Source organism: Monodon monoceros, unplaced genomic scaffold (genome assembly GCF_005190385.1).
Source record: "Monodon monoceros isolate NGI ecotype Baffin Bay Population unplaced genomic scaffold, NGI_Narwhal_1 Super_Scaffold_7, whole genome shotgun sequence".
Lineage (NCBI taxonomy): Eukaryota > Metazoa > Chordata > Mammalia > Artiodactyla > Monodontidae > Monodon > Monodon monoceros.
The window spans coordinates 58,941,106-58,949,453 of NW_021703784.1; the positions used below are offsets into that span (position 1 = coordinate 58,941,106).

Sequence of the window (8,348 nt, forward strand, 5' to 3'; positions counted from 1 at the left end):
CTTCCACCTTACTCTGTACAGACTCACAGGAATCCCAAATTTTAGAAACAACTTTTTCTCTCTTTTGTGTGACAGGATTGTAGATTCTTACTGAATTTTATTTTATTTGAATTTTTTGACACACAAAATTAGAATCGAAGATGTGTTGCCATATTCCCAGAACCCTCCTGAGTGCAATGTTGAATCTTTTCTTCTTCTTCTTTCTTTGGCTGCGTTGGGTCTTCGTTGCTGTGCGTGAGCTTTCTCTAGTTGCGGTGAGTGAGGCTACTCTTCGTTTCGGTGCGTGGGCTTGTCATTTCTCATTGTGGTGGCTTCTCTTGTTACGGAGCACAGGATCTAGGCACACGGGCTTTAGTAGTTGTGTCACGCAGGCTCAGTTGTTGTGGCTTGTGAGCTCTAGAGCGCAAGCTCGGTAGTCGTGGCGCACAGGCTTAGCTGCTCCACAGCATGTGGGATCTTCCCAGACCAGGGCTCAAACCTGTGTCCGCTGCATCAGCAGGCGGATTCTAAACCACGGCGCCACCAGGGGAGCCCTCTTGTTATTATTTTATAATGGACTTCCTTTTTGCTACATAGCCTTGTATGGTCCCAAGATAGATAGATAGAAATATCAGGTGCAATCCTAGCACTGAGGATACAGTGATGATCAAGATATTCCTTGCTATCACTTGAGTTTGAGTTGAACAGGCATAATAACAAAAGAAACAATCAGTAAAATAAAAAGACAACTTATGGAACAGGAAAAAATATTTGCAAATCATCTATCTGATGAGGAGTAATATCCAAAATATATAAGGAACTCATACAACTCAATAGCAAAAAACAAAAACAATCCCATTAAAAAGAACTTGGGCAAAGGACTTAAAAGACATTTTTTCCCAAGAAAATATACAAATGGACAACAAGTAATGAAAAGGTGCTCAACATCACTAGTCATAAGGAGATGCAGTGAGATTATACCTTACATCTATTGGGTTGGCTATTATCAAAAAGACAAGAGATCAGTGTTGACAGGACGTGAAGAAAAGAAACCCTTGTGTACTGTTAGTGGGAATGTACATTAGTACAGCCACGATGGAAAACAGCATGGAGGTTTCTCAAAGATTAAAAAAGAAATAGAATTACCATATGATCCAGAAGTACCACTTCTGGGTATATATCTGAAGAAAATAAAATACTATCTCAAAAAGATATCTGCACCACCACATTCATAGCAGCATTATTTACAATAGCTAAGAAATGAAAACCACCTAAATGTCCACTGATGAATGAATAAAGCAAATGGACTTTCATTTCTATTCATTGGCCCAATTTTCTACCTTACACCAATATCACACTTTCATAATTACTATAGCTTTATAATAAGTCTTGATATTTGATATAGCAAGTCTTCCCACATTGGTCCAATTCTTTAAGAGTGTTGTGGTTATTTTCAGCAATTTACATTTCACTATAAATTTTTAATTAAACTTATCAAGTTCTACAAAATGACCTGTTAGGATATTAATGAGATTGCATTGAATCTGTAGAAAAATTAGGAGAGATAATTAAATTCTTCAATTAAATTCTTAATATTATTGAGTTTTCCAGTAAAAGAACATAGTTTATTCTTCCATTATTTAGATCTTCTTCAGTTTCTCTTAGGGGTTCCTTCTGGTTTCCTGTGTAGAAGTTTCTCTATATCCTTTACTGGATTTATTCTTAGATATATGACTTTTCTCTCCTATTGTAAATGCTGTTTTAATAAAACCATGTCTATTTTATAAAGAAATACAGTGGAATTTTGTATATTGACTTTGTAATTTGCAATCTCTTTGTACTTATTAATTCTAATTATTTATCAATGGATTCTTTTGGATTTTTATACATATTCAGTCACTAATCCACAAATAATGATTATATTCGGTTGGCCAAAAAGTTCGTTTGGGTTTTCCATAACAGTTTATGGAAAAACCCAAACGAACTTTTTGGCCAACTCAATATAATTTTTTTCTAACTCTCATGCTATATATTTCTTTTTCTTGCCTTAATACAAGTTATTAATGTAAAGAATCATTTCTAAAGCCATATTCTCTTTCATGAGGGCTGTCTGTGGCTTTGTATGGCCATGTCCATCAGTGTTTCCTAACAAAAAACAGTGGAATTATTCCTCTGCAAAAGGAATTTGGATACCCCTGGAAACAAGAGAACATTTTCTTACAGGAAAGATTTCCTTGTAGAAACAGTACCTAGAGTGGAATCTAAGAATATTTAATATGTAGAGGAGGGAAACAAAGAGGTTGACTATTCCAGACAAAGCAAGTGCTTGGAAGTGGGTGTAAGAAAAGAGAACTTTCATTTGAGGAACTGAAAGAATGCCAGTGTAGGACCATATTGAGGGACAGCTGGTGGGTCATGAGATGGAGCTGGGGAATTATTATCAGCAAGTTCATATAACTGAGCATCTCCTAAGCCAAGAATTTGAGTATATCTCTGGCCAGAAGTCTCCATTATTGGCTGGACCTTTTAACACTCTGTTTATGTTGAATGATTATTTCCTTATTTCTTGTGAAAAATATTGAAACAAAAATATAGGGATATACTATTATTTTAAAAGTTCACCTTATGCAGTAAGATACTATTCTTGTGACTGTAACAAGTGAAAAAATGCTTGAAAAATTCCCATGAAAAATCTTCATTCAAAAATTGTGCCAACTTGGTGCTTGATGTTACTAATAAAAATTTAAGGGGACCGGCCCATTAGACATGACTCAATTGAAGTAACTGAATTGTGAGTTATGAGTGAACATCAATAAGAGGACCAATAATTTCTGTATTAAGAGTGAATGAAAGAAGTCTATGTAAACCTCCCCTATTAAATGTACACATCAGCGTCCATCCACCCCTATAAAAATAGGAGGATATGATCTGTTTGGAACTATGAAGAATAATTAATCTCATAACGTTAAAGTCTTTAAGTGAAACAAAGGGGAAAAAAAAGTAAAGTGATTACATCAAGATTAGGGCCCAGAATAGATCTTCCTAAGGAAGGTTGTTTAAACAGATATCTGAAAGCTAAGAATTAATAAAAACAGGAAGTAAGATGAGTATTTTTACCATGGGGAAAAACATATGCGAAAGCTGAAGGGTGAGAGAAAGCATGGCACATTGAAGCAGGGGGATAATTTCAGTGTGCCTGCTACTTGGCATGCAAAAAGGGAGGTAGAGGGCTTCCCTGGTGGCGCAGTGGTTGAGAGTCCGCCTGCCAATGCAGGGGACACGGGTTCGCGTCCCGGTCCGGGAAGATCCCACGTGCCGCGGAGAGGCTGGGCACGTGAGCCATGGCCGCTGAGCCTGTGCTTCGCAACGGGAGAGGCCACAGCAGTGAGAGGCCCGCGTATCGCAAAAAAAAAAAAAAAAAAAAAAAAGGGAGGTAGAATGGTTGAAGATAGGGTGGAAATGTGCACTGAGATTGCACAAGAAGGTTTAAGAATTGGGTTATGGAGTGTGAACTTCAACTTTTCATTCTAAAGTCAAGGGGGAAACGCTAGGAACTGATATGTGTTTGGAAGATCACACTGGCCACCGTGTGGACAATGAATTGGTAGGAAAGATCTTCAATGAGGCTGACCAGTGAACAAGTTATTCTGATGGTCTAGGCAAGAGATTGTCTTGGTTAGGAGCCAAAGGAGATGGAGAAAAATAATCTGATTCATGAGATATCCAGGATGTAAATTAAAGAGAACTTGGTGACTGATCGGATGGGATCAGAGAGAGGTAAGAGAGAGGGAGAAGGCAGAGATGAAGGCTTCTAGTTTCCTGGCTGAGGCAACAGAGTCATTTCTGTGACAGGGAACAAAAAACACAGATTGGGGGCATAGACTGCAGATCAGAGATAATGAACTTAGTTGGAGGCACTGAGTTTGAGGTACCTGAAGGATGCTTAAATAATGATGTCCAATAGACATTACCATGTCTGGAGTTCAGGGTATTGGTTTTGCCTGTTTGGGTGATGCTATGGGAGCAATTATAATTTCTCATGGTCACTATATAGAGGGGGAAGGACAGAGGGTTTACCTGGGTCACAGCGTTGATGAACTCCACTAGGAATATGAGAAATAAAGGACAGGGAGCCTCTCTACTAACTCCATCCTGTTGACATTTACTTGTGTTTAAGCTCCAAAATACAAATTTAAAAACTCTCCTTAGAGCTATCAATTCTTCATGTATTGCCCATTTCACTCCTTCTCTTCACGTACAAACTTCTCAAAATAGTGGTCTACATCCACTTTCTCCATTTCTTCCCAACTCACTCACTCCTCACTCTGCTGCATTCAGGACTCCACTCCTACCAACGCACCCCAACAGTTCTTCCCAAGGTAGCCAGTGGCTTTTTATTTTCAGTCCTCATACTATTTGATCTCTAAGCAGCCTTCTGCACTGCTGTCCACTCTTTCCCCTCAATGTATTTTCTTCCTTTGGCTGTTGTAGCACTATCTCAACTGGATTTCCTTCTATTTCATTGGCTCTTCCAGTTGTTTTGAGCAATAATAATGAACACAATCATTTGCTGGAGAATTGCTAGTATCTCATTTTATTTTTCACATCAAACTGAGGCTAAGGATGGTATGTGATTGAGCCCAGATTTGGACATAAGTCTGTTTCCTGATAGAGCCCCACATTTAAACAACCATTCTACACTGTCTCATTTGGGGGTGGGGGGCAGGAGAGCTATTATTAGCAGCCCGAGGGATAAAGAGTTGGCTTATTAGGGAGAGGGGTGTGAGCTAAGGAGCAGCCGTAGTGCAGTGGCAGGAGCTCACATTCAAGGTAAGTTAGGTCCTTGGTTCATCAACCTCAGTCAGTGCCCAAGTAGCCACGAGGCTGCAATTCGCCTATATTACCATAAGGGGGCAGCATCAAGAAGCGAGAGGCAGTGCCTGAGCACAGGGCTGGATCCCCTAGGATAGTGCCTCTGAGAGTAAGCAGGCGTATTCACGTCTGTGTGCTTTTAGGTGTGCGCCCACGCCTCCATTCCAGTAGCTCCTTTCTTCCAGTGCAGGTCCTCCCTCACCTCCACTGCATTACCCTTACCTCTAGTCTCCTAAGGTGGCCTTAGACTAGTAGCAGAATGCAGCCCCCGGGGTAGGAGTCTGGGTTCAGATTTACTTGAGCACCTGAGCAGGGCGGTGCTCCCAGGGAGCCTGGCGTAGTGCACTGTTCATCATCCCTCACGCTCCCTAGGGCCCCCAGGGAAGCTATATAAGGGCAGCTGCCTGGGGCGGAAGCATTGTTGGTGAGTGTGCCAGGCTTAGCCCAGGGTGGGGAGGAAAGGGGAGGGGAGGGGAGACCACAGAGTGGTCTCTGTAGAGAAAGGAAATTGACCTTGGGGTGTTCTGTGCTCCCCAGGGAGGGTAGTGGAGGAAGGAGGATGTGCTTGTGGATACCACAGAGCACTGGTGACAACACAGACTGATTTTCTTTTCATGTCTCAGCTGTATCTGGTTTCCATGTCACAGCCCAGCCAAGCACAATCTGGGACTGACTCTCATGTGGGCCTTGAGAGATCCCAATGAAAGACTATATTCCGTTCTTTGCTGGGGGCTGGAAATGATAGTCTTTCTTCACTCCTGTCTCCCTAACTCCCAGAAGACCAGAAAGCTTTTCCCCAATTTTTCTGATTAAAAAAAAAAAAAAAAAATCACCTGGAGAGAAAGGATTTATTGTTTTTTAAACCAGATTTCTGGACCCTTTCCCGGGAAAACCTTATTCTCTGGGCCTGGAGTAGGACTTGGAGAGAGAGTGTTTTCAATAACCACTTCAGATGATTCTATCAAGGAATTTTGAGAAACGGTACTCAGGCTGAAACACAAACCTATCTCTTGAAATCTAGGCTCAGACTGACTTTCTGCTTCCCATCCTAAAATCAGAGTAGAGTGAGTCTTAAAGGCAACCACAGATTGAACCTCAAACTCTGAACTCAGACAGACCCTAACCCTAACACGCACTAGAAAAGCTGGGATCTGGAAGGATCTGTGCGAGCCTGGCGGTTCTGTTGTGGAAGCAGCCAAGAGCAGTGTCTGTGGTCAGAAACATCAGCTCTGGAAATGAAGAGCTGTTGCACATGTGTTCTGAGTGGGCTTCATACACTGAGATTAACGGGACCCCCAGGGATGTATTAGAGCAGAAGGAGGCTGGAGTTCAGAATTACCAGAAGCACTTAGTCTTTGTTTGCTGCCCTCACTGTTTCAGTGTCCTTTCCTAATAAGTCCTTTCTCTCCTCTGAGCCATGACTGAGTGATTTCTCCTTTTCCCTTTCATAGACCCTGGACTTGGGATGCAGAAACCTTGATTCTTGATTCCTGCTATGGCCACAACAAATGGAACTCTGGTCTACCCAGCATACTTCCTGCTGGTGGGCATCCCTGGCCTGGGGCCTGGAACCTAATGTCCACTTTTGGCTGGTTTTCCCACTGTGTTGGCCACCCTGGGCAACCTGGCCATTGTCCTCATCATCCATGTGGAAAGGTGCCTTCATGAGCCCATGTACCTCTTCCTGGCTGCACTTTCTAACATTGACCTAGTCCTCTCCTCCATTACTATGCCCAAGATGGCCAGCCTCTTCCTGACGGGCCGAGTTCAACGTCTGTCTGGCCCAGCTGTTCCTTATCCATGCTCTGTCAGCCATGAGTCAGCTGTCCTGCTGGCCATGGCGTTTGACCACGTTGTGACCATCTGCCATCCACTGCGGCATGCTTCTGTGCTCACAGGGCCTACGGTCACCACGGTCACCAAGATCTGACTAGCTGCCCTGACCAGAGGATTTGTATTCTTCTTCCCCCTGCCCTTCATCCTGAAGCAGTTGTCGTACTGCCAAACACACACTGTCACACACTCCTTCTGTCTGCCCCAAGATATTATGAAGCTGTCCTGTACTGACACCACGGTCAGTGTGGTGTACAGGCTCTTCATCATCCTCGCGGTCATGGACGTTGACTCTCTCTTCCCTGGCTTCTCCTGTATCCTCATTCTGAAGGCAGTGTTGGGGCTGTCCTCTCGGGGGGCAGCACTCAAGGCTTTCAACACCTGCATCTCTCATCTCTGTGCTGTGCTGGTCTTCTATGTGCCCCTCATCAGGCTCTCGGTGGTACACAGGCTGGGTGGCCCCACTTCCCTTCTCCGTGTGATTATGGCTAATATCTATCTATCTACTACTACCACCCATGGTTAACCCTATAGTCTATGGAGCCAAAACCAAGGAGATTCATTCACAGGGCCTCCATACGTTCTTACAGGATGGCAGGTGAGCAGGATAATCTCTTCAGTGTCCTCAGTCTCTACCAAAGATGGCAGGATTTGGGTCCTGTTGAACATCTTGGTGACTGGCACATCCAACCCACTGGGATGTCTGCTCCCAGTTACTTAAATAGACCTTGAATTTCTGTCTCCAGGAATGTGTCAATACAGAAGGACTTACGACAGTTTGGACAGGTTATCCTGGTGAATGATCACCCTAGTCTCTCTGCTATGGTGGCCTTGCTGTATTCCTCTCTCCCAACTAGAAAATACACCCAGTACTGACATGAGAAGGCTGTAAATGACATACCTTAGGATTCATTCCAGTCTTGATATATGATTTTAATTATTTTGCTTCCATGTATCCATGTCAGTGAATCTGTGTTAGCTATAAAGCTTCTTTCTTGGACCCCAAAGAGGTTACACAGCCATTTTTAGGGGTTAATGAAGGTATTTGGGTGATAGTAATTGGAGGGAGGAAGACGGTAGCAAACGAAGAAACAGCTCACATGAAATGTTACTTTTCTGTATGCATGTGAGTGTATTTATGTGGAATCTGCCAATGTCAATGTCATCTATGTGGTTCTATTGGAGACTGTTTTTCCTGAAGGGTGATGCTTATCCTGGTTGTGGCTGTGAGCATGTGTGTTTATGTGACTGTATGTATTTTTAGTGTGTGCGTGTCAGTACATAGAACATGTGCCAGTTGTGTTTTGGTCTGTGTGATAGTTGTGTCCTGGTGTGTATACACTTCATAAATAATGTCTCTGTACGTTTATTATGTTTATGTGGCCTCTGTTAGTTGGTATGTGATGTGCATCTATGTGAGAATGATGGACAATATCTTTATGTGTATCTGATAAGAATGATGCCTCTTTTTTCCTTCATATCTGTAATATGTAAATGTACAATGTTACATATTCATAACAATGTGGAATATATAATATGCATGAGTGTGTGGAATGTGTAGTGTTGGGATGCTGTGCCTTTTGGCATGTGTGGTGTTTATCTTTGGGCATATATCTGTTGTGCATCGTATTTGTGATATGAAATCCATTTATGTAATATATATG

At 42.5% G+C, this 8,348-nt stretch overlaps 1 pseudogene; it reads left to right on the top strand.

The window, feature by feature from the left end:
* The first annotated feature begins 6,316 nt into the window (after nucleotides 1-6,316).
* Nucleotides 6,317-7,286, top strand: LOC114886540 (annotated as a pseudogene).
* The last annotated feature ends 1,062 nt before the right edge of the window (nucleotides 7,287-8,348 follow it).